The 27669-nt window shown below is 39.1% G+C and overlaps 1 long non-coding RNA gene across 1 annotated transcript; it reads right to left on the reverse strand.

The window, feature by feature from the left end:
* LOC132230139 (uncharacterized) lies at nucleotides 1-27668 on the reverse strand. The gene is made up of 3 exons (XR_009451814.1): nucleotides 27649-27668; nucleotides 23683-23743; nucleotides 1-58 (listed from the first exon to the last, which is right to left on the reverse strand). It is a non-coding gene; the product is annotated as an uncharacterized LOC132230139 (long non-coding RNA).
* Nucleotide 27669: the final 1 nt, after the last annotated feature.

The raw sequence follows: 27669 nt of genomic DNA on the forward strand, positions 1-27669 counted from the left end.
ATACTTGGGATTCCTCATAGCTGAGCACGAGCATTTATTGTCTTGCACTATCACTGAGCTAAATAAACAAAAGATTTCAAATAGTTTTTAGAACTGGAATCATCAGGGGCTAATAGGAACCTGAACTCTTTCTTCCCCTTCCAGGCCCAATTAGGTGGGTTGAACTCTCATTGTCCCCTGCCGCTGAAAACACAAATGAAAAAATACATAAAGCTAAGGTAATTAATTCTGCTTACTTGCTTTTTAGACTTTTAGTTACTTATTAACAGTAGAAGAAAAAGAAAATCTAAAAATACCATGAATAATTAGTTCACCATTTCCAATTATATAATACACTGCTAATATATTTTTGTAAAAAAATGAGAAAACAGTAATGGCATTTTGTAGTAGGTACATTATTGGAAAATAAAATAGTTTTTTTAAATTTTTATGTATTATATAAGACTAAATGGAAGATCAATTAACCAGTCTGCTCACGTAGGGGAGAAAGTCATGCAAGTTAAAAAAAAAATGACAAAAAATACCTAACATTTATTAAGTCTTACTACGAGATATTAGCTGTGCTAAGTGTTGTTATTTGATTTTCCCAAAACCCTATGAGGTAAACCCTACTTCCATTGTCTTCATTTTGTAGATGAGGAAACTTAGGCTTAAGGGAATAAAAGAAAATACTAAAATCCCAGAGCTAGTGAGTAGTAGAACAGAGATTTGAAGCCAGGCCTGTCAAACACCAAAGGCTGAACTCTTGATCCCCACACATTCTGCTTCTCCATGGTTAATCCATTTCACATATGCCCCTTTCCTTTAGGGTAATGAGCTGGCAGTTACTTTGTACTTCTGTATAGGACTGGATTAAGTATGCATAAGCACCAAGGAATGCATTTTAAGAGGAGGGATAACTTGACAAGAAAAACTGCTGCAGATATGTTCTGCTATCTATTCGATGAGCAGATGGTGTACTTCTGAAAAATATCAGGATATACGAAGAAAACATTTAAGCAATTGATGTTTACGTGGGTGCAGATTTTTGGCTACAGCAGGTGCCTGTTGCTTCCTGACATCTGCCATATTCCACTCTAAGTATATATATTTAAAAAAAAGATACAGCTGGCAAAATTGCCAAGATTGTGGCTTTGCATATCAATAAGCAGTACTTACCAGTCCTATAAGGCATCATTTAACCAAGGGCTCAAAGGTGAACTTATCTCTCAGGTACAGTGGCACAACAGAAAGAACACAGACTTGGGATCAAATAAGCCTGAGTTCATAATCCTGGGCCTGCCATTTACATGCTGTGGAATCCTGAACATGTTGTTGACCTCACAGAGCTTAACTATTTTTATTCGGTAAAATGATACGGTATTGTCTAACATGCTGGTTGCTGTATGATTCAAATAGGAATAAAGTACCTGATAAACAGTAGGCACTTAATAAATGCTAGAGTGTTTTTAGATGAAATTATCTAAATTGGTCAACTTTGAGTAAACAGATTACCTATGTGGGTGAGCCTTATCCCATCCGTTGAAGGCCTGAATAGATCAAAAAGGCCAGCCTCCCCCAGCAAGAAGGATTTTCTAGCAGGCTGCCTTCAGACTGCATCTGTATCTCTGGCTCTCCTAAGTTTCCAGCCTGCTGGCCCACACTACAAATTTTGGACTCACCAGCCTCCATAATCCCATAAACCAATTCATTATAATCTCTCTCCCTTTCTCTCTTTGTTGTATGTGTATGCATATATGTGTGTGTATGCATATATTATTATATACATACTAGGGGCCCGGTGCACGAAATTCGTGCACTGGGTGTGTGTGGGGAGGGGAGTGTCCCTCAGCCCAGCCTGCCCCCTCTCACATACTGGGAGCCCTCAGGCGTTGACCCCCATAACCCTCCAATCGCAGGATCGGCCCCTTGCCCAGGCCTGACGCCTCCGCCAGAGGTGTCAGGCTTGGACAGGGGACCCCCATCTCCCCCTGATCACTGGCTCTGGCCCCCGCCCAGGCCTGAGGCCTCTGGCCCAGGAATCATGCCTGGGCAGGGGACCCCCATCTCCCTCTGATCGCTTGCTCCACCCCCCGCCCAAGCCTGACGCCTCTGACCCAGGCTTCAGGCCTGGGCAAGGGGACCATCATATCCCCCCAATCCCCGGCTCCGCCCCCCACCTAGGCCTGATGCCTTGGCCAGAGGAGTTGACCCTCATCACCCTCCGATCACCAATCACCGGATCGGCCCCTTGACCAGGCCTGAGGCCTCCGGCAGAGGTGTCAGGCCTGGGTAGGGGGCCCCCAGCTCCCCGTGTTGCAGGCTCCGCCCCTGCCCAGGCCTAACGCCTCTGGCCTAGGCGTCCGGCTTGGGCAGCAGGGACCCGCAGCAGCAGCGGCCCCGCGATCATGGGCTCCGCTTTAGGCCCAGGCAAGGGACCCCTAGCTCCTGGGACTGCCAGCTTCGACCGTGCCCAGCTCCCATCACTGGCTCCACCCCTACTTCCTGGTATCACTGGCCAGGGTGGAAAAGGCACCTGATTCTCCGATCATGGCTGGGGGGCAGGGCAAAGGCGGCCCAAGGGCCGCCTTTGCCCTGCCCCACAGCTCTTAGCTCCCCCCTGGGTTTCTGATCACTGTCAGTGGCTTCTTCCTGCTTTCCCTTTCGCCTCCCTGCATTGTGCCTACATATGCAAATTAACCGCCATCTTGTTGGCAGTTAACTGCCAATCATAGTTGGCAGTTAACTGCCAATCATAGTTGGCAGTTAACTGCCAATCATAGTTGGCAGTTAATTTGCATATAGCCCTGATTAGCCAATGAAAAGGGTATCGTCGTACGCCAATTACCATTTTTCTCTTTTATTAGATAGGAGGACTAGTGCCCCACTGCACAGATTCATGCACACCGAAAGGAAATTAACTAGAAGGTGGCTGGTAGGGCAGGACTGGGCAAGATGGGCCGAACACGCCCTGGAGCCAACCTCCTGTTGTCCCTCCCTGGCTGGCCACATCTGGGACAGTGCCATGGCTTGAAGGGCATCTGCAGAGTGAGCGGGGTCCCTCTGGCAGGTGGGGTCCCTCGGCCTGGCCTGCGGGAATTGTGCCAAAACCACTCTTGGATATCCCCCAAGGGGACCCAGATTGTGAGAGGGCAGTTCTCAGGTGATGCACCCTGGAATCAGGCTCCCTTCTCTCTGGTTCTGGGGTTCATCACCTGAGAACCGCCACTGCCAAATCACTGCAACTTGGCAACTCCTGCATTGAGCGCCTGCCCCCTGGTGGTCATTGAGCATTATAGCTACTGGTTGGACAGTCGGATGGTCACTTAGCCTTTTATATATATAGATATACACACATATATATACACATTTACATATATACACATCAATATATATGTATCTCCATGTGTGTATGCATACACACAAAAACTCACACCACACACACATACTATTGTTCTATTTCTCTGTAGAATCCTAAGTGTTCCTTAATTGTCTGATGAAACAGAACAAAATAATTTTAGATCTAGTGAGTTGGAGGGTAGGATTGGGCCTTTAGGTCGAACAGGCTTGGCACTGAAGAAGAAATAGAGAGAGTTGGGCCTGAGATATGATTGTTCCTTTTGTAGTATAATATTTCCAAATCTCAATTTGTGATGTAAACATTGCCCAAAGGAGAAAGGGGATTCTCTGAAACAATGGCCCATTGAGTGGTAAGGGATGTTCCAAGGCATAGCTCTGTATGTGGGAAAGACTGGAGGCCCCCTTAAAGGTCAACTCTCAGAGAAAGTCTAGGAGCTCAGAGAGATCCCCATTGTGCATGCTTATAAAGCCAATGATCATAAGTCTAAGGGCATTTACCAGAAGGCTATAGGTCCCAAGGTCTGCTAGATGAATAAAGCCTGAGAGTAGACTTCCTAATGTCTCGAGTAAAGTCCATTTTCCTCTTATCCCGACTTTCCAGGGAAAAACTCTAAGGGAATTCAGATCACTGAGATAATGCCTCTGCCAAAATATTTAATTAGTTCAGAACCGTATTTTTTCCCTCTAACTAACTGGTTGTATATCCATGCAGTAAATGAATGTCCATTCATGGATCAGCACATCAAATTTTTAAAAATCACTCTTAGTTGTTTTGGGACTAAGTTGATTAGTATTGTATACAACAGTTCATTGTTAGGCAGTTGTAAACAAGAATATTATTAGTCAAGGAGGTTTTTCAGAGAAACAGAACCAAAAGTATGTGTGGTGTACACAAGCACACACACACACACACACACACACACAGATATTAATTTATTATAAAGAATTGGCTCAGGAAATTATGGAGGCTAAAGTCCCATGATTTACCATTTATAAGCTGGAGAAATAGATAAGAGAGTTGGTTCAATCCAAATCCAAAGGCCTAAGAACCAGGGGAGCCTATGATGAAAGCCTCAGACCAAAGACAGGGGAAGACCCATGTCCCAGCTCAAGTAGTCAGAAGAAAAAGGAAATCCTTCCTCTGCTGTTTTGTTCTATTCAAGCTCTCAATGGATTGGATAATACCCATTCACATTGGGAGTACAATCTAATTTACTCAGTATACTGATTCCAATGCTAACCTCATCCAGAAACATTCTTTTTGTTTTGTTTTATTTTGTTTTGTTGTTGTTTTTTTAATTAAATCTTTATTGTTCAGATTATTACATTTGTTCCTCTTTTTTCCCCCCATAACTCCTCCCCTCCTCACAGTTCCCACCTCACCATCCACCCTCACTCCCCACCCACTGTCCTCATCCATAGGTGCACGATTTTTGTCCAGTCTCTTCCTGCATCTCCCACACCCCTTTCCCCCCCAAGATTAGTCAGTCCATTCCCTTTCTATGTCCCTGATTCTATTATGATCACCAGATTATTTATTCACTTGATTCTTAGCTTCACTTGTTGATAGATGCATGTTTGTTGTTCATAATTTGTATCTTTACCTTTTTCTTCTTCTTCCTCTTCTTAAAGGATACCTTTCAGCATTTCATATAATACTGGTTTGGTGGTGATGAACTCCTTTAGCTTTTCCTTATCTGTGAAGCTCTTTATCTGACCTTCAGTTCTGAATGATAGCTTTGCTGGATAAAGTAATCTTGGTTGTAGGCTCTTGGTATTCATCACTTTGAATATTTCTTGCCATTCCCTTCTGGCCTGCAAAGTTTCTGTTGAGAAATCAGCTGACAGTCGTATGGGTACTCCCTTGTAGGTAACTGACTGTCTTTCTCTTGCTGCTCTTAAGATTCTCTCTTTGTCTTTTGCTCTTGGCATTTTAATTATGATGTGTCTTGGTGTGGTCCTCTTTGGATTCCTTTTGTTTGGGGTTCTCCGTGCTTCCTGGACTTGTAAGTCTATTTCTTTCACCAGGTAGGGGAAGTTTTCTGTCATTATTTCTTCAAATAGGTCTTCAATATCTTGCTCTCTCTCATCTTCTGGCACCCCTATAATTCTGATGTTGGTACGCTTGAAGCTGTCCCAGAGGCTCCTTACACTATCTTCGTATTTTCGGATTCTTTTTTCATTTTGCTTTTCCGGTTGGGTGTTTTTTGCTTCTTCGCATTTCAAATCTTTGCCTTGATTCTTGCGGTCCTCTGGTCTGCTGTTGGGAGTCTGTATAATATTTGTTATTTCAGTCCATGTATGTTTAATTTCTAGTTGATTCTTTATCATAACATTGAGGGTCTCATTAGATTTGTTGAGGATCTCAGTAACTTTATCGGCGGCTTCTAGACAGTTCTTGAGAGACCTTAAAAGTGTGGTTCTGAACTGAATATCCTCCATTGACAGTTTTGTCCTGTTTCTTTGTCTCCGCATTTTTTATGCTTTCTTGGTGCACCCCCTAGTGGTCTCTGTGTGCAATCTTCCTGTAGTTAAGCCTTGATTGTTGTAGTTAATACTAGGGGGATTTGACCTCCAGGCCAACTGACTGTGAGAATCAGCTGTGTCTGCAGTGGGAAAACTTCTGTCCTCTAGGGAGGTGCTAATCTAGCCTTTGCCTGAGGCTATCTGGCAAACGCAGGGCTTGGGCGGGGCGGGTGGGTCGCTCGGGATCAACAGGGTGGGCCGGAGTGAGCAGTTATGGTGGCTCTCAGTTCTGTCCCTAGGGGTTCTGCCTCTCTGAGTCCCAGCAACTGCTGCAAACCTCGGAGAGAAAGCTGCCTTCGAGTTCCGACCGAAGCCAGACAGTCCCGCTTCTCCCGTTTGAGTCTGGGTCCCTAGAGACTCGCCCGGATATGGAGCTCAGAATCTGAGACTCCCTCCCGATTGAAAACACCAACCGCGCCCTCCGCCGCCAGCCCGCTCCACATGCACTCCGTACCTGAGTATTTCACTTCCGCATTGCGCCTCCTCTGAGTCTGGGTATGATATTCTTTCCTCCTAGTTGTAGAATTTCCACTCAGCCAGCCTTCCTGTGGTTCTGGATGATGTCCGTTCCGTCTTTTACGTGTATTTTGATTTGGTTGTTCAAGGCAGCAATCTCCAGCATTAACCAATGCCGCCATCTTGGTTTCTCCCACCCAGAAACATTCTCAAACACTTCCAGCAATAATGTTTAGCCAAATGCTTGGGCACCTCATGATCCAGTCAAGTTGACATAAAATTAATCATTACAAAGAGTTTTGGTCACTATTCTGGGGATCTTATTTCTAAGACCTTTTTAAGAAAAGTTGTAACATTGAGAATCAGTGATGCTGTAAAAGAGAGTCATTTAAATTGTTAGGGGTCAGGAGTCAGCATAGTTTTTCTGTAAAAGTACAGACAGTAATATTTTAGGCTTTGCAGATCATAAGGTCTCTGTCACAGCTGCTCAACTCTGCCTTTGTAGCGCAAAAGCATCCGCAGACAATACATGAAAGAAAAAGCATGGCTGCATCCCAATTAACCTTTATTCATGAACACTGAAATTTGAATTTTACATAATTTACACCTCACAAAAAATGTTTTTCTCTTTTTATTTATTTTTCAACCATTTAAAAATGCAAAAACTATCCTTAGCTCACTGGCCATACAAAAACAGGTTGCAATTTACTCATTCTTGGTCTAGGCAGGTAATTCTTAAACTGTGGTCTTTGATACCTTGGGAGTTGCAAGGTTCCCTCCTGACAGTATCCAGTTAAAATAGTGAGTACCTTCTTTAGTTGTATGGGCTGAATAAATGACATGAAATGTCGTCAGCTAACTGTTATGTACACATGAGGCTACTTACTAGTAACCTACTAAATGATTTATTAAGCATTTCTTAAATGTCATTATAAAAACAAAAACTCATTTTAATTGATGCATAAAAGTCATTTGACAAAATCCAACACCATTTCCTGGTAAAAACTCTCAGCAAAGTGGGAATTGAAAGATCATACCCCAACATAATAAAAGCCTTATATAACAAACCTACAGCCAACATCATACTCAATGGGCAAAAAACTAAAACCATTTCCCCTAAGAACAGGAACAAGACAGGGATGCCCACTTTCCCCACTCCTGTTTGACATAGTACTGGAAGTGCTAGCTACAGCAATCAGACAAGAAGAAGAAATAAAAGGCATCCAAATTGAAAAAGAACAAGTAAAATTGTCATTATTCGCAGATGACATGATATTGTACATAGAAAACCCTAAAGACTCTATCAAAAAACTACCAGAATTAATAAATGAATTCTGCAATGTAGTAGAATACAAAATTAACACCCAGAAACCTATGGCTTTTTATACACCAATAATGAACCCACAAAAAGAGATATTTAAAAAAACAATCCCATTTACCATTGCAACAAAAAAAATTAAGATACCTAGGAATAAGTTTAACCAAGGAGGTAAAGGACCTATATTCAGAAAATTATAGGATGCTGAAAAAAGAGACAGAGGAAGACAAAAACAAATGGAAGAATAACCCATGTGCATGGATTGGTAGAATCAACATCATTAAAATGTCCATACTATCCAAAGCAATCTACAGATTCAATGCAATCCACATTAAAATACCAATGGCATACTTCAAAAACCTAGAACAGGGGTGGGCAACCCCTGGCACGCATGCCAAACATGGCACACCAGTAACTTTTGCTGGCACAGGAAACCTTCTCTTATAATCTTCCATTTACAATTTTTTTCTTAATATCGACTTTTTAATTTTTCAGATAAATTCAGTGTAGGTCCACCTTAGATAAATAAATAATTTTACATAACAGGTTATCTTAAAGACCATAGACATGGATTGACGAGAGAGGGGAAGAGCAATTTCTATGCCTCTGCCTTAACTCTCCCTGCCTTCCTAGATCCAACCAGTGTTTTGGTTTCATCCACATACACTTGTGAATCTTTGTTCTCAGTGATGAATTTTTTTAAGTCTTGTAATAGAAGTAGCCTGACGGATGAAAGTACTAGCTCGTGCATATCTCTGAAGGTCACGAAATATAAACCTGATGTAAAATCTCTGCCATCAGTGATGCAGCAGCAAAAGTCCCACTGATAATATCAAACAGAGTCATAAAGTTTTCTGTCGGACTATCAGTGTGCAGGTATACATTAAAAAATAAATGTATTTTTCATCATCATATACTGTGTTTTTGTCACTCAAATGAATTTTATTATTTCTTCAAGGTTCTTCACATACATACACCTTAAGAGATACCAAGTAGGCGTAACATGTTCTCAAAAAATTAGGGTTGGCATGCAGAAGAATTTTGAGTCAGAGATTTTGCTGGTTTTGGCACGCACTCACAAAAAGGTTGCCCACCCCTGACCTAGAACAAGTTCTCCAAAAATTCATCTGGAATAAAAAAAAAAAAAGACGCTGAATAGTTGCAGCAATCTTGAGAAAGAAGAACAACATTGGAGGGATCACAATACCAGATACCAAGCAATACTACAAAGCCACGGTTCTCAAAACTGCCTGGTACTGGCACAAGAAAAGACATATAAACCAATGGAACAGAATAGAGAGCCCAGAAATCGGCCCAAGCCATTATGCTCAATTAATATTTGACAAAGGAGGCAAGAGCATACAATGGAGTCAATACAGTCTCTTCAATAAATGGTGCTGGGAAAATTGGTCAGATACATGCAAAAAAAAAAATGAAACTAGACCACCAATTTATGTCATATACAAAAATAAACTCAAAATGGATAAAGGACTTAAATGTAAGAGGGAAAACCATAAAAATCTTAGAAGAAGCCATAGGCAGCAAAATAGCAAACATTTGTCTTAGCAATATCTTTACCAATACAGCTCCTAGGGCAATGTAAACTAAGGAGAAAATAAACAAATGGGACTTCATCAAAATAAAAAGCTTCTGCACAGTGAAAGAAACCATCAACAAAACAACAAGAAAGCCCACTGCATGGGAGAACATATTTGCCAATGTTATCTCCGATAAGGGTTTAATCTCCAAAATTTATAGGGAACTCATACAACTTAACAAAAGGAAGATAAACAATGCAATCAAAAAGTGGGCAAAAGACCTAAATAGACACTTTTTGAAAGAAGACATTCAGAAGGCCAAGAGACATATGAAAACATGCTCAAAGTCATTAATAATCCAAGAAATGCAAATCAAAACAACAAAAGTACCATCTCACATCTGTCAGAATGGCTATCATCAACAGATCAACAAATGACAAGTGCTGGGGAGGATGCAGAGCAAAAGGAATCCTCTTGCACTGCTGGTAGGAATGCAGACTGGTGCAGCCACTGTGGAAAACAATATGGAGTTTCCTCAAAAAATTAAAAATGGAACTTCCATTTGACCCAGTAATCCCACTTCTAGGAATATATCCAAAAAAAAAACAAAACAAAACAAACAGAAACACCAATCAGAAAGGATATATGCACCCCTATGTTCATAGCAGTACAATTTACAATAGCTAAGATTTGGAAACAGCCTAAGTGCCCATCAGCAGATGAGTGGATTAGAAAACTGTGGTACATCTATACACAATGGAATACTACGCTGCTATAAAAAAGAAGGAATTCTTACCATTTGCAGCAGCATGGATGGAACTGGAGAGCATTATGCTAAGTGAAATAAGCCAGTCAGAGAAAGATAAATATCACATGATCTCACTCATTTGTGGAATATAATGAACAAAATAAACTGATGAACAAACATAAAAATAGAACCAGAGTCATAGAAGCATCAAACAGACTGTCCAACCTATGACAGAAAGCTGGGGGGGGGAGGGGGTAGGTGGGGAGAGGGGGCATGTGAAAGGATAAAAGATCAACCAAAGTACTTGTATACATGCATATGAGCATAACCAATAGACACAGATGTGGGGGGGGGGGCCCGGGAGTGGTCAATGGGGGAAAAAGGAGACTTATGTAATACTTTAAACAATAAAGATTTTAAATTTAAAAATAACTGACTCAATACTAGAATTTTCCACTCTTAGCTTTTTTATCTTTTACAAAAATTATATGTTGCATTCCCAAATTACTTCACAGACATTATACACTATCATAACAATAACACAGTGTACTTTTATTCCCTACCATTTTCCATAATTGTAATTAATGTGGTTAAAGTCTGTCACCCCACTAGATTATAAACTCTGTAAAACCAGTGGTCATGTCTGGTCTTGCATGTGCCCAGTCCATGATATCTCTGGAACACTGTAGGTGTTCAGCATATATTTGTGGGCTAAATGAATTAATTTCTTCTATTTGTTGATTGCTTCAATTCTTGTTTTTTAATCATAAAGAATGTTTTCTTTAGCATCAACATTATCAATCCATTGACTGATGACTGTTTCATTACCCTACTATTTATAAAGATGTTATGTTTATACCTGCAATATTTGGGGTCTATAATGTTGCACTACAGGTCTTTAAGACAAGCATGAAATGTGGTTCTAATATGAGTCACTTACACTTCTATTGTTAAAACAGTTATATGAAATTCAATCCTGGAGTGAGGGGTGGAGGGTAGAGGGGGGGAGATTAATAGGGACGTTTTATTATTATCTCCAAGTTCTTATTCTACTAGAAAATGATCAAAAGTTTGAGAGCCCTTGTATTTGTAAAAGATGTGCTTTTGTGATGATAGGGGGATATTTCTTTTAGTTGACACCCTCTGGTTCAGAGGTTATAGACATATAATTTCTAGAAATTCTTGCTTCTTCTCAACCATGATTATGTCAAACATAATTATGTCAATCAGAGCTTGGCTTAACTCCACTTGGAGTGACACAGCTTGTACTAGCTGTTTCTAAAGCAAGATGAGAATGAAGAGGTCCTCCCAACTCAGGATAACGCTTCCAAGTCATTAGACCTCTGTGTGCTTTGTTTTTACAAAAGTAATGGCAGGGTCCTCCATGTCTTAAAATCCAGGCCTAATGTGAGACATGAGAAAGACTTCCTTGCGAACTGTCAGGACCACTCATCTATACTCAAACAGCTTCAAATAGTTTTGTTCTAATTAACCTCAGTATTTCTACCACGTAAGAAAGATCCACTTCTAGAGGCTCTTATTTTAAACTATTTCACTTAAGGCAGCATTAAGGGAATTTGGGTAAAAACAAAACAAGAAAAAGAAATGTTAATTACTTTAGGGAAATGTGTAAATTCCCTATTCATTGAATGCTCAATGGTTATTTGTTCTTATGGCTTTTTAGTGAGTATTTATTGTGCTCATTCACAAGCTGCTTGCTGATTCAAAGATAAGAAGAAATCTGCAAAACTACCAGTAAGTTCACCAAGATATAAAAAGTCATGAAGTTTCTTTTGTTATTAACTCCTTTGGCAACCTTTGCATAAAGCTATCAATGAATCTAAAGAACCAGTTCCGCCAAACTCCAACCGGATATTCTGATATGTGGTGAGAATTTAACCTGTAAATTTTACAGATTGACCCAATTTGCGAAGTTGTAAAAGATGGCTAAATTGTTCCTGACACTATAACAAGTCCTTGAAAAGAGATAAACTTCTCAAACTGTGATTTCTAATTATATTTTAAAAACTTAAGGAAAGGAAGCTTTTTTAATGTTATAAGTGTGGAAGTATTCATAAAGGGGAGAGCTGCTTGGATTAAAACTGTCAGCTTTTTTTCTTTTTTGCGGGGGGGGGGGGGGGCATTCTAATATTAAGGCGTAGGGAAGTGGGGGGGAAATCTGACCAAGCTTTGCCTTCCATCTTTGGACTAATGTATACAAGTTAAGGTCTCACTCAGAGAGTCCTTCCTTCTCCACTCATCCAGATCCAACCTATTTTCAAATTTCAGTTGAACACTTTCCCTTCCAACTTCTGCCTGAGAAGCTTCCAAATGCACCTGCCATAGAGATTCCCTTTTTCTCTAAAGCAGCAATGTCTCTGCTGCTCATTATATCTCGTTTTTCTTGATTGTTGCTTTTATTGAACTGTCCTCTTCTCCATAATCAGAGTGTAAACTCCAGGAGGGTAAGGAAAGTGCTTTATTTCCTTTTCAACCAGGAGAGGTGTTATGATGAGCCAGTCATAAGGTGCTGTCTGGGGGAGTCAGGAAATCTACCCAGAGGAGATACCCCAAAACAAGGTTTTCTCAGTTGTAGGCCTCCACTCAACCAAATGGTCCAGCAAAGTCTCTAGTTCTCTCTGTCTTCCTTCTTTCTGTACTTACCTCTTTCTGAAAGCACATCCACCTTATACTCAATGCTTTTGGTTCTGCATCACTGATAAGACTTCCTTCGTTTCTTTCTTGTGAGGTCAGAAAAAGCTGAGCTAGAAATAAGACTGCTAAAGGTTTAATGGGTACCTCTATATTATGCATGCTGTGGTGCTACTGCATATGGATTGGTTCCAGGTCACTGGTTGGCAAACCTGTACTGCAGTTCCGAGTGGTGTTTCAATTGCAGACTTCACTGTCTGCTGAGCAAGTACGTTATTTGTGTCAGAACAGAACATAAATAAGTAATAATGCAGCAGACCTTCCACCAAGGGATTTTTGTGTTCTGCAAGCAGGTACCATGGTAGCATTATGCCCACTTTATGAGTAGCTGGCTCAGAATGGAAAAAATGTATGAATTTAAAAAGCATAGAAATGAACTTCCAGAGTTTTGCCCCCTAAATTAAAAAATAGGCTTTGTCATTTGAATAGATATTTGCACACCCATATTCGTAATAGCATTATTTACAAAAGTCAAAAGTTGGATACAACCCAAGTGTCCATCAACAGATGAATGGATAAACAAAATGTGACATATACATACAATGGCATATTATTCAGCCTTACAAAAGAAAGAAAATTCTGACACATGCTACAAGATGGATGAACTTTGAAGATATTACACTAACTGACATAAGCCAGTCACAAAAGAACAAATATTGTATGAGTCCATTTATATGAGGCACCTATAGTAGTCAAATTCACAGAGGCAGAAAGTAGAATAACTGTTGTCAGGGACTGGAGGAAGAGAGGAATGAGTTAGTGTTTAACGAGTATAAAGTTTCAGTTGGGAAAACACATTTTCTTAAATTCACTAAGCAGCGCTGTTCACAGCATAATGGTAGTGATGACTACACAACAATGTAAATGTACTTAGTACCACAGAATAGTACACTTAAAAATGGTTAAAATAGTGAATTTTATGCTATGTATATTTTACTATAATAAAAAGGGGAAGCTTTCATGACCAATCTTAATAATATTTCTTATTTCCTCAAGAGTAACAAACGGATAAGAGACTAAAAATAGAATCCTACCCTTCTCTTCACTTGGCTAACTACAGCCTAGCTAGCTGTTCCACTGAGTTATACAAATAAGATTAACCCCCTGATTATTTTCTACTTAGTTGTTAAAAAAAATAAGTTGTTTAGACTCTAGAGGAAGTACATATTTTAATAATGTTTTAAAACTTTTCTTTAAATCACAACCTTCACATACCTGCCCCTAAATATTTCCCATACATATTGATATCTGAAATTCCATGCACAGTGGCATACAACTTGTATTCCAAAATAGAAGGTAATATGCACAGATAACTTGGGAAAGGAAACACATTTTCTTAAATTCACTAAGCACTGTCGTTCACAGCATAATCTTACAACATCCTGCATATCAACAACTAGTGAACCTCTTAAAATTCTTATCCTAGACCTACGAAATCAGCATCTTTGGAACTGGTGACTTGTAACCTGCATTTTAAATTAGCTCCTCTAAGTTACATCTATACACACTAAAGTTTGAGAATCAGTAAACTAAGACAGAAGTAAATGATACCAATATCAGAAATATCTCTCCTAAAAAAAAGAAGGAAAATGTGATCAGAGAGGAATCAGATCAGAGGACAAAAACATGAGATTGGGTACACCAAAATCAAAATTATAACATGTCATTACCCTGTCTCCCCACTGTACTCGCTAATTCTTTAACTAAGATAGACATTGGGATCGTGTCACAGATTTTAATAACAGAATGACAAAGAAGCAAAAGCTTTCAGGAGGAAATGCATTGAGGGGAACATCTGGGTTTATTAAGTATTTTGTAGAATTTGAAGGAAAAACCTAGTGTGTCATGTATCAGTGGCAGAAATTGGAACAGGGCACAGTCTCTTGGTATTTTCATCTTTGACCAGCCTGCCCAAACTCAACTATAACTTTGTATTATATAGAGTTTAAATTTTATTTGAATTGCATGAATAACTTCTATATAGGGCCACCCAAAGATCTGTATGCTTTCCTTCCTTGCATTTTCCTGTCTTGCATCTTTGAAAATTGTGGAGTATCTTCCTATGGCCCATAAATATCACATAGAAGGTGTTGAAGCAATTAAAAGAAAGCATAAAGTGGTTTTGTCTCTCTAAGAACTACTTTTCCATCTCCCCCAAAAAGGGCAGAGGGCTTAAAATCCAAAAAAAAAAGGGGGGGGCAGAGGACTTAAAATCCAAAACAGCAAAATATTAAATAGTTTAAAATATTGTCAGTTATGCAAAAGCCTTAGTGTTGAGAGCAAAATGGTGTGTTTCACTTTAGAAATGGAATTTTCAAACTAGTGACAGGATGTCCAAATAGAAACCTCTGACAGATCACTGCAGATACAAATGTGCAGCTAACAAGACGGGGAAGGCCTGGAGACAATGATTTGATTATTGTCAGTTATGCAATGGTTATCAATACTAATAAAAGAGAAAAATGGTAATTGGCGTACGAGCTACCCTTTTCATTGGCTAATCAGGGCTATATGCAAATTACCTGCCAACTAGGATTGGCAGTTAACTGCCAACTAAGATTGGCAGTTAACTGCCAACAAGATGGCGGTTAATTTGCATATGTAGGCACAATGCAGGGAGGCGAAAGGGAAAGCAGGAAGAAGCCCCCTGCCACTGACAGTGATCGGAAACCCAGGGGGGAGCTAAGAGCTGGGGGCAGGGCAAAGGCGGCCCTGGGGCCGCCTTTGCCCTGCCCACCAGCCATGATCGGAGAATCAGGCGCCTTTTCCGCCCTGGCCAGTGATAGCAGGAAGTAGGGGTGGAGCCAGCGATGGGAGCTGGGCACGGTCGAAGCTGGCAGTCCCGGGAGCTAGGGGTCCCTTGCCTGGGCCTAAAGCAGAGCCCACGATCGTGGGGCCGCTGCAGCTGCGGGTCCCCGCTGCCCGGGCCGGACGCCTCAGCCAGAGGCGTCAAGCCTGGGCAAGGGGCCGATCCTGCGATTGGAGGGTGATGGAGGTCAACGCCTGAGGGCTCCCAGTATGTGAGAGGGGGCAGGCTGGGCTGAGGGACACTCCCCCCCACACACACCCAGTGCACGAATTTCGTGCACCGGGCCCCTAGTGTCATTATAATGAATGAAATATCTGGAAGGAAAGAGTGAAAAAAGCATGTGGCAGGAGTTTTAAGAGTATAACAAAGAAGAGAAGCCAGTGGAAGGGACAGAGGACCAGTAATCATCGAAATTGGATAAGAACTATAGTGGCTCAGAGTTTCAAAGACCAAGGAGGAAGATAACCAAGAAAGAGGGGGTTTCAGATGCATGAAGCATAAAATGTTCAGGAAGTTATGAACCAGTTTGGACTGACCAAGTAACATTTAAAAAAATGGTAACAACTTCCACCTTTCTTTTAATTTCCAAATTTTATGCCAATTTTATGCCAAATTTTATTTATATGTATGTAATGATATCTATGTATGTATGCATATAAAACTTCCCATTACTGATATCTATGTATGTATGTATATAAAACTTCCAATTATGCAATAATTTGATTTGTGCTATTAAACATGTATATTGGCATTATAGAGTTATAAGCACTAAGCACAACATAAGCATTCTCTTCAGGTTGCTAATTCCTAAAAAAGGGAAGCCATTTCTGTTTTAGTTGTTAGTTTAATTTTCTTCCCAAACTATTAGCATAGGAGAATGAATTAATGAGTCAACCTGATGTTAATTAGAAAATTACACTTTAGGGTCTTTTTTACTGAAAAGAAAGTATTCTTTCCCAACATGAATGGTTTTGAAACCCAAAATAACACACTATCACAGGAATTTCAAGCTGGAAAGGTACAGATTATTTTAGGAACTGAGAACCAACAAAGTTCAGGTAACCTAAAACTAGATAGTATTTTAAAATAAATCTTAAAGAAAGGAAAGTCTATGTCCCAGATAAATTATAGTATGATGAGGTAATAATGAATCTTACCATGTTAGTGGGCAGGGACTATTAGGGCTGAGTCTAAATATGTATTCCCCTTAAATCATCCTGTGTAGAGTAGACTAAGATTCAGTTCTCTCAGCTCACATTGATAGGGTAAATCAAGTTTTTTATTGCAGCTGTGTTTCTGCTGATAAGGCAAAATGAAGAATACAAGTACTTAATCATCACATCTTCTCTAAAATGATACAGAAAAACACTTATTTTTAGCTGTTTACTGTGCTTTTTTTACCTTTCCTCTCAATTATGTACATACATATTAGTTTTTAAATTGCTTACCTACACAAAGTACATTAGCTTCTCATAGATTTGTAGTCTGACTTCATGTTTATTCCTCTACAGAAATGAGCACATCTCTGAAACTATCCAGTAACAAATTTAAAGCTATATGCTTAGAAGAACAACTGGGGAACAGAAAGTCATTTTCTTTTAGCTTGTTTAACTAAAGACAAACAGCTGTACCAAAATGAAAACTCTGTACTATTTATGATTGCTTTTTCTTTGTCCTCTTTCTCCTTTTTGGTTGTTGTTGAGCTGGGGAACTTAAATAATGACATTATAACATCTGGATAGAAGAGTTGTCCACTTTCAATTTAAAATGATCTCATTTTTGGTATCCTTAAAAATCATGTTTCCCCACTGTGTTGATTATTTACTGCGATGCAGCAGCATCCTCTTCTGATCCTCCCCCATCTCACTTAGTGGTCTTCTTACCCCCACTGAGAGACTGATAAACCCCTGCAACTCTGCTGACTCTTTCTCACCTATATTCTGGACCCTTTAGTTCTTGTGGACTCAGAGAAATAAATACTCACTGATTTCTTTATACACTTGTTGGACCACAAAGGTCCTAGGGATGTCAGCAGGCACTCTCCATGCCATACCTGCCCTCCATATTCTCTGCTCTTTTGCTCCGCAGTTGCTATGGTGTGGTGAACCTCAGAAAATCTACCGAAGTCCCAGAGAGAGAGAGTGATTCACAAAGAGTAAACCCACTAGAAGAAGAGGAGGAGAAGGGATTTACCATCACTCTCCACAGAATTCATTCCAAGGGAGAGATCTATATAGGAAATGTCAAAGCATCTAACCAGTTTGGCTCAGTGGATAGAGCATTGGCCATGGACTGAAGGATACCAGATTCTATTCCAATCAAGTGGTCAAGGGCACATACCTTGGTTGTAGGCTTGATCACCAAGCAGTTGATGTATGTCTCTCTCACATCAATGTTTCTCTCTCTCTCTCCTTCCTCTGCCCCCTTCCACTCTGTCTAAAAATCAATGGAAAAATATCCTCCAGTGAGGATTAATGAAGAAAGAAAGAAAAAAAGAAAGAGAGAAAGAGAGAAAGAAAGAAAGAAAGAAAGAAAGAAAGAAAGAAAGAAAGTCAGTCTGAAGCTCTCTTTACTTGCCTATATCTCCATTCCCATTCTAAATCTTTACACTTATTTATAACTAGTATCACAGTGCATGGATTCATGCACATTGAAAGGAAATTAATTAGAAGAAATATTTTAATATCACTATTCGCCCTTTCTCTATAATAGAAGTGTCAACCAAATTCAAGATCGACAATGACAGATCAAAACACACACGTGCGATTGGTGCCAGCGAGAGCTTTATATGTATCACACATGCGTGAGTCAACTTAGCCTTTTATATATATAGAATAAACTTGCTTAATTAGACCTGATTTCTGATATAGCTAAACTTTTTCCAGCCCAGTGAAGCACCCCAACTTCTCTTTCAGGTAATTGTCAGCAACACAGCAGTAAATATCAACACGAAGCAGATTATTATTGTAGATCACGCAGGGAGAACAAAGGGTTAAATATTTAACTGAAGCAGTGTTTGACTATATTCTGCACAGTGAGAAAACCTGAAGTCATTTTCAAGTTCCACCATTTCTTATTTTCAGTCAGGTCAAGTTTCTAAACTTTCTAAATCTCCGTTTTCCAGCTAATGTAAAGAAAACAGGATTCTACCAAGTGTCCTATCTACCTACTTCAGGACTTCTGTGAGGATCAAATGAGATGAGGCATGTGAAAATGCTTTACAAATATTTGGTTAAATTGTAAAATGTTTTGCACCTGGCTAAAAAGCAAGTCGGGTTCCTGGGCTGAAGAAACTCCAAGGAAGCTAGTCACTAGGGAGAGGAAGCAGGGCATTGCTACACGAAGTCATTACCCGGCGCCCATAGTCACCATTTCCAAGCTGGGCTGGGCTGTGTGCGCATTTTGCGCCATGGGGTCTTGGCAGCGCACATCACAGTGAGAAATCAAACTCCCGTTCTGTCAAACTCCCAAGGGGACACTTTGCATATTAGGCTTTTAAATATAGAGATGGCCAGTGCGCATCATGGAAGCTCCTGCATTGAGCGTCTGCCCCCTGGTGGCAAGTGCGCATCATAGCCACCAGTCGGACGGACAGACACTTAGCCTTTTATATATAGATAGCTGCTTTAAAAGTCCTTATCTGTTAGTCCCATCATCTCTGTCATTTCTAGGTCTGTTTCTATTAAAGAACTTTTCACCTGACTATGGGTCACATTGCATGTCTAGTAATTTTTTATGGATATTGGACAGCGAATTTTATTGTTGAGTAGTTTTTCTATGTTTCATTAAAAGGAGTTGAAATTTGTTCTGGCAGGCAATTAATTTTCTTGGAGATTAACCTGATCATTCTGAAGTTTCTTTTTCAACTTTATTAAGATGAGTCTACAATGCACTTTACTCTAGGGCTAGTTTTAGCCCTCCTTCTTAGAACTAAAACTGTAAGTATAGCCTTTTGGGGAGTCCCTATTGAATTCCCTCAGTATAACAGGCCTTTATAATCCTAGCTGGTCAAAATTAAAACATCTCCCAATGCTCTAAAACTCTGATGGTTGTTCAGCATACAGCTTCCCTGTAGCTGGTCTCTGTCTGGTCTTGTAGAGTCTCACCCTACACATGTATAGTTTACTATTTAGTCAAATACTCTAAGGGAAAGCTATGCAAATTTATGGCTTTCTTTTCCTGATTAGCTCCCTCCTCTTTGGTCCCCTGCCCCATATATTCCAGTTGCTTACCCCTCCTAAACTCTCATATCTCTCTTCTTGCTCAGCAAGGTGGTCATACTCTGTCTGAGTTCCACTTCTGTGCACCATTTACAGTAAGTGCCTCCAGCCAAAGCACTAGGCAATTGTAGGGCATATCTACCTTAATTCCCTTCTCTCAGACACTGCAGCCCTGCATTACCTGTTATACAATGTCTGAAAATACTTGTTTCATATATTTTGTCCAGGAGGGAGGGGAGTGTTTATTATGGAAGGGTCAGTCTAGCACAAGTTAATCAGTCATTGCTGAAAGTAAAAGTCAAGGCTTTTGATTTTCTCAATATCTACTATTGCTGGCAAGCCCTAAGATAATGAGTATCCTTCTATGATTATGCCCAAGTGAGAAGATCTCCATTTAATTATTTTGACCAGAAAAAAATAATAAATCATACTGTCATACCTTATCCTCAATTTTCATAGATATGTAAACTATATTATAGAGTCAAATTGTATCACTACTATAGTAACTATAATCTAGATATGCAATGTAGAGAGACAGGGCTAGAAGACTGATTCACAAAATATGACAAAAGAGAATTTACTTGGAGACAGGAAGGTGAGATCTAAACATTATTTCTTGGAGAATAAAGGAAAAGCAACTTCCTGGAGAACAAAGAACAGATTAACTTCTCTTTTCTAATAAAATTGAAGAGTATCAGACTTTAATAATATAGAAGCCTACAGTCAAAGACGAGATAGGGAGCTGGGGTTTACACACGGAATGGCCTTGGGAAAAGAAAACATAATGCACTACAAAGAGGGCAAACAGAGGCTACAGTGAGGAAGATCTAAAAGATTTTTCATGGTTTCCTCCAAGACTTTAGTTGGGATGTGGTAAGGCTAGCCTTAGAACAAAGTGTGTCACGTGGGTCTTGCATGGAACTTAGGAGAAGCTAAAATGAACAATTATGATAGAGTTTCAGGAAAATTTAAAGGGTGTACAAGCATGCTAGAAAGCCTCACATGAGTTCTGAGACAAAGCAAGGCATCAACATTTGAAAAAAAAGTATATATATATATATATATATATATGACACAGAATTTGACCAGAAAATTTCAGCTGCAATATGCTATCAATCCACTTAGTATTTCTTGTATAAAACATATTTGTGCTTAATCTTCTTAATAGAATCTATCATAAGAACACTTAAAATTCAACTCTCTCCATGAATACTGGGAAAGGGGTTTGTGTTAATTCCATAACACAAATTTCCAAGTAAATGATATAAACACGTATTTGACTGAGTTCTATGCCACTAATTAATTTCTTGCTACAGAGACTCTTTGGTCAGGATATAAGTTATCTTTAATTTGGCCAGAAATAAGAGCCAATGGCAAAGGCTGGAAAATTTTTAATTATACAGAGATAATCAATGCAATAGTATTTATTATTGTGAAATTATATTATACTATTGTGAATTTTATTCTTCTCTAAATCTTTAAATTTTAACAAGGGTACCAGTTCTTTTATCTGTGGAACTGATAAAAGCTAAAAAAAAATCCATTTTTCTTTCATATCTAAGTCTATAGGTATAGAATTAAGAAAAATTCATCAGATACTATGCTGCTGTAAAAAAGAAGGAACTCTTACCATTTACAACAGCATGGATGGATCTGGAGAGCATTATACTAAGTGAAATAAGCCAGTCAATGAAGGAAAAATACCACATAATCTCACTCATTTATGGATAATAAAGACCATTATAAACGTATGAACAAAAATAGATACAGAGGCAGAGCTGCCTTGAACAAACTGTCAAACTACAGCAGGAAGGCCGGGGAGGGTGGGAGGGCAGGAGGGGGAGGGTAAGAGATCAACCGAAGGACTTGTATGCATGCATATAAGCATAACCAATGGACATAAGACACTGGGGGGGAGGGGAGGCCAGAGGTTTGTCAAGGGCGGGGGGGAAAAAGAAGACATATGTAATACTCTTTGTAATACTTTAAGCAATAAAACAATAAAAAAAAATTCATCAGGATAAAAACCAAACATCAACAATAACCATTCATGCTATCTTTTTTTTCAACTAGGATGTTTCTATGACTTGTTCATCACTGAACTCCAAGCACTTACAGGTGCTTGGCACAAATAGACACTCAATAGACAGGTAAATGAATGAATTATAGTTCTCATATTCATGCTAGTCACCATGATGCCAATAAAAATGAACACAATAAATTCTGGATCACTGCTAATAAAAGGTCTAATGGTCACAGAAAAAAAAAAATCTTTCCTAACATAATTATGTTTGGTTTTGTTTGTTATTATTGGGGAAGTAGTTGAAATGTGGCCACAGATATGGACATGAAGTGGTTAACAGCAAAGCCCTAGGCTGCTAGGGTTTTGGAATGATGTTTATAGCTCAAAGAAGGAAGTCATCTGGAGTCAATGACTCTTGCGAAATGCGAGATAATTTTTACTCAGTGTTCAACATGGAATTTATTTTACAGAAATCACCATGGTAGATAAGAAATCTCCTTAAGCTCTAGATCTTGGACAGAGCAAAGTAAAAGCAGCACAAGCTTAGAAGACCCCATTGACAACTGAAATTAAAGCAATTCCAAACCAAATGACAATGAAATGTCTACAATTCACATTACAACTCTAAGTAAGAAGTAATGATTCAATTCAGAAAGACACTGGGTATGATACAAGTGTGGAACCCAGTAGACTGAACGATGCAAAATTTCTAAACATTCCCGGTCTCTTCAGCTGTTCTTCATATATGGTTTCCAGTTGCTTTGCCATCATGGTTTGGACTGCTCCAAATAAGCTTCAGTGTCATAAAACGTGGCATCAAAGTACACCACAATTGTGATGGTTAATTTTATGTGTCAACTTGGCTGGGTCATGGTGCCCAGATATGTAGTCAAACATTACTCTGGATATTCCTGGGAGGGTGTTTTGGGGTAAGAGTCAGATTTAAATTGGTGGATTTGAGTAAAGCAGAATGCCCTCCACAATGTGGTTGGGCCTCATTCAATCAGTTGAAGGCCTGAATAAAAACAATAGACCAACCTCTCTGGAGCAATGGGAATTCTGCCAGCAGATGGCCTTCAGATGTGAACTGCAAAATCAGCCTTTCCCGGGTTTCCAGCCTGCCAGCTCACCCTGCAGATTTTGGACTTGCCAGCTTCCATAATCACATGAGCCAATTTCTTAATATAAATCTCCTTATACACACACACACACACACACACACACACACATTCTACTGGTTTTTCCCCTACATAATCCTAATTAATATACCAAATATACATATATATTCCAAATTGCACAGAACTCCACAGAAACTGTCCCAGATACAATGAGATCAACAACAATTAACAAAAGATAAAAGACAAAAAAACAAATGTAAGCCAGGAGAGACGAAAAATAAAGGGGGAAAGAGAGAAAATTACATTTGCTTTTTTAGTTGTCACATAATTTAACTCATATTTGAGCTCAAAGGAAAAAAATACCTTTACAGTTTAAAAAAGAAAATCATCCCATCTGCTTCCGGAATTACATTACCACGCTCCCTGCAACCATCCAGAAACACTTTTAATCCACGTTGAATCAACAACATGGACTACTTTTTTGGAATACCACCATTTGTCTGTTGCTGTAATTTCCAAATGACATATTTTATTTGCCATAACTACCTCCCAAGCCAAGACATGGTCCCACTGCCCAAAACTGGAATTTATTTACAAGTTCCCTTACATGCAGCCCGGTTAATTAAGCCTTGCTTGCCATATACCAGTATGTGACATATATGTGTCATCATCACTCTAAGTGTGATAACTACATGTTAATATTTGTACATTGTCATTTATCCACCCAAACATATTTATTTAGTATCCAATATGTTCCAGATACTGAACTAGTTATTGAGTGCAGAGTCATGAGCAAGACAGACATGGCCTTTACTTCCGGATTTTGTATTTTAGTGGGGAAGACAGATAATCAATAAGAAAATAAATTATGATACCTGTTATGATGGAAATAAATGGAGTGCTGTGGGATAGAAGAGGTCACCTTTAGGCTGACACCTGAAGATAAAAAGAAAATAAAAGAGAGGGAAGAATATATCAGAAAACAGCAAATAAATATTCTGAACTGGGGAAAACTTGAAGTATTTTAAAAATATCAGAAAAATCTATAGACTGTATAGTTGAATCCCGATAACTGATGGATAGTGTTGAAAATGAGATAGGATGTTTGGAGACCAGATCATAATGGGGTTTATAGTGAATTTATTAGGAAGGATCAAAGCATAATGCAAAAGAATACCATCTATGAAAATGGATACAAGCAGAAGTGTGTGTGTGTGTGTGTGCGCGCGCGTGTGTGCGCGTACACGCACGCATGTGCCTGGAGAGTTTGAGAAATTCACAATTCCAGAGTGAATACGTATAGACATAGAGAAAAATGATTAGAATATGATTATAACAAGCTAAAACATAATCAATGATATTGAAACCTGTCTGAAGAAGTAATCTGTTAACAAGTCTGAGGTACCTCTCCGGCTACCTATTAGTATGTGCATAGAAAGGCTGGGGCAGGGGGAGTGTACTCCATATCTTCTTGTCACTGATTCAACAAGAATAGTTCATTATTTGTTTTATATATTGGACTTCCATTTTAAGAAAGTTTTTAAAAATCTTTGAAAAATGCTTCAAAAACAGTAGTTATCTGTATATATCATATATATGGAAAATATATAGAAAATCCTGTATTGACTCCCATTTCACTAAGAGTGAAAGCCCAGTTCCTCCAATAGCTACAAACCCTGCACTTCCATGCTAACTGTTTCTGCCACAGTCTTCCTTGCGGTTCCTCAGTACCTTTCTGCCTTAGGACCTTGGTACTGACTGTTCCCTCTGCCTGGAACTCTTTTCTCCCAAATTGGCTGAATGATTAATTCCTTTACCTCCTTAACGTTTTGTTCAAATGTCATCTTCTCAATGGGACCTGCCCTGAGCATTCTATTTTAAAACCTTCTGTACTTCCAATGCCCCTTCCCCTGATTTACTTCTTTTTCTATAGGATTTATCATCTTCTAACATAATATATCACTTACTTATTATGATTATTGCTCATGTCTGTCTCCAGACATGGCCAGTATGTAAGGTCCCTGAAGGCAGGAATCTTGGTTTATTTTTTTTACTATTTTATCCCTAACATCTGAAACAGTGTCTAACCCTCAACAAATATTTGCTGAGTAAATTCATTAATTGAAACAATTGTATTTGGAAATTTGACCACTCTATGTCTGCCAATAAGCAAATGTGATACTTAAAGTGAGTAGGATCAAAGTTAAATATTTACACAGATATGCTGGATCTCCCCATGGAGGAGAGCAATAAACGAAACCAATGATACATTCCTAGTTTCGAAATTCTCCTTTGGTTCTGTCATCAATAAAATAAAAAGGAGTTACTGTTTAATAATTAAAAAGTATCAATCACTCTTTCTCAAAGAAATGTCCACATTGCATTAAAATATGGGTATCAAACCAACCTAGAATGCAGCGACAAGAAATACCATTTATTTAGCATCAATTAAACTGTCAATTTTTCTTGGTTATAATCCTGGCACGTTCCCTGACAATAGTATTCTCAGGCATTGCCACAGAATGGGACTCTAAGAAGCTTGTAAATTTGAATCTTTATAAGCAGTCATGACAAAATACCTGAAAATAAGCACACTGACCTACTCCATGTGAGCATTACCACGTATCTTTAAACTGTATTTTCAACAATCAGGATGAATTTGTTCTAAAATATCCTCATATTATTTCCAAATCCTTTATGGAAACAAAGGAAAACATGGGGAAAATGGCTGGCTGAGAATGGCACTGCAGGTGGCCGCTGCGTGTAGTCAAGCATTGCACATCTCTGGAAGCGTCATGTATGTTGTTCATGGTACATGGATTATGATGTAAATGCACCAACAACTGACCCATTCTCTGCCCTGGTGTTGTACAGTGATCTTTTCTCTTGGAAAAATTAATTCAAAATTACTGAGATAATCAATCCTAAACAGTGAAATATGAACTGATTTACATTAAAATAATATCCTCAAGACATTTACAAGTAACTAAAAAATGGAGGTGCAAGAGACACAACTATCTTAAAATGATTCTATATGGTAAGTTACAAATTCTTGTTTAGTTGGCAGTAGGTTTTCTGGTAAACCTTAGAAAATTTTATACCTACATGATCTTATGGCACCCTCAAGTGGATAAATCTTAAACTGACAATTTTTTCTCTTGAGGTCTGTGATATGAAAAATAAAAAGATAAGGTGATGGAATCCCTTCAAACAAAGACTACTGGATAAAGATATACCAACCCTTATCAGAAGAGCTCATATGGATTTTTGGCTGATCTAGCTGTATTTTCTATTTAGTATTCTTCATTCTTCCTTGCGTAAACTCTGGGTGACCCTGAATAAGAATTTTAAACAGAATACAGATAACTACTTTAAATGGTTAGCAAATGTGTAATCTAAACATCTTGCACTATGTACTTAGGAATTAAATCAAGTGTACCCTTTTTAAGAAAATGTTCAAGAATATCTTTAGATGTTAACATAATAATAGATATTTTTATTGACGAGAATTGTTGTTCCATTTATTTATGCATTCAGTGGTTGATTCTTGTTATGTGCCCTGACCAGGTAAGTTATTACAACCTTGACATATTGGGACGATGTTCTAACCAAATGAGCTATCCAACAAATTTATATTAAAATAAAACTCTCAAAATTATAGTCTTTCTATATCAGGGGTGGGAAACATCCGGCCTGTGGGCGGTATAAGGTCCTCGAAATCATTTGGTCTGGGCCTGACAAGGCCGTAGGGGTGAGTTAATTAAATGTTTGACCAAATATAACGGGCTAATTTTTAAGTTGATAATTCTGTATGGCCCGGGAATGATGTTACAAATATCCAAATGGCCCCTGGCAGAAAAAAAGGTTCTCCACCCCTATTCTATACAATAAATTTACTCTCCAGCAACTCTGCTTGTGAAGTCTGTAAGATCAAGTTGTAATCCTAACTCTGCCACTTACCAGCTACATGACACTGGTCAATTTACTGAGATTCTCTGGGCCTGTGTCCTCAGTGTCTTAAATGAGAGTATATGAGATACAGTGGTTAGGTTCTTGAGTCAATAGGCCACAATTACCTTTGAAAATCGGTTGAATTACAAAAAAAGAAAAAAAAAAAACTTATTTACTTTAGTGTACACAACACCATACATAAGTCAGTGGTTCTCAACCTTGGCTGCACATTAGAATCTCCCGGGAATCTTTTTAAAATCCTGATTTCTGGGCCTCGTCCTCCGGAAATTCTGTTTCTTTGTTATGGGGTGGGGCCACAACATTAGTAACAAAGAAAGAGAATTTCCAGAGGATGAGGCCCAGAAATCAGGATTTTAAAAAGATTCCCGGGAGATTCTAATGTGCAGCCAAGGTTGAGAACCACTGCCATAAGTAAATCTTCTGGTCACTACATTTTGAGAAATCACTTCGATAAAATGCAAAACAAAGCATGTGTGCATGTGTTTAGGCATTAAAGTCATTCTGGGTTTTAGTTAACGCTAAAATAGCTAACAGTGAGTGGGCTGTGGACAGAGGACACAATCTCAGTGCTTAATAAATCTGCTTTTCTTTCTTCTGCCCTGTAGCCTATCGGAGAGCTCCCAGCGCAGTCGTGTTGGTGTGGTTACGCCTGAGCCGTAGGTAGTGACTGAGCCAGCGAGTATTGGAGGGAAAGAACCTTTGTAACGCCTTTGGAGTTCTCACCTGTTGGGGCACTTGCACTCTGAGACGCGCCTCCACTAAATTAACAGACGAATTATTACTTAGCCGAGATTAGAGCTCGGGCCATTGCGGTGTGAGAATAACAGCCCGGAATTTTTAAAAAGTACACTTGTCACACACAGCACTACCTCGGAGCCGCAGCCAGCCCT

Source organism: Myotis daubentonii, chromosome 3 (assembly GCF_963259705.1).
Source record: "Myotis daubentonii chromosome 3, mMyoDau2.1, whole genome shotgun sequence".
Classification (NCBI taxonomy): domain Eukaryota; kingdom Metazoa; phylum Chordata; class Mammalia; order Chiroptera; family Vespertilionidae; genus Myotis; species Myotis daubentonii.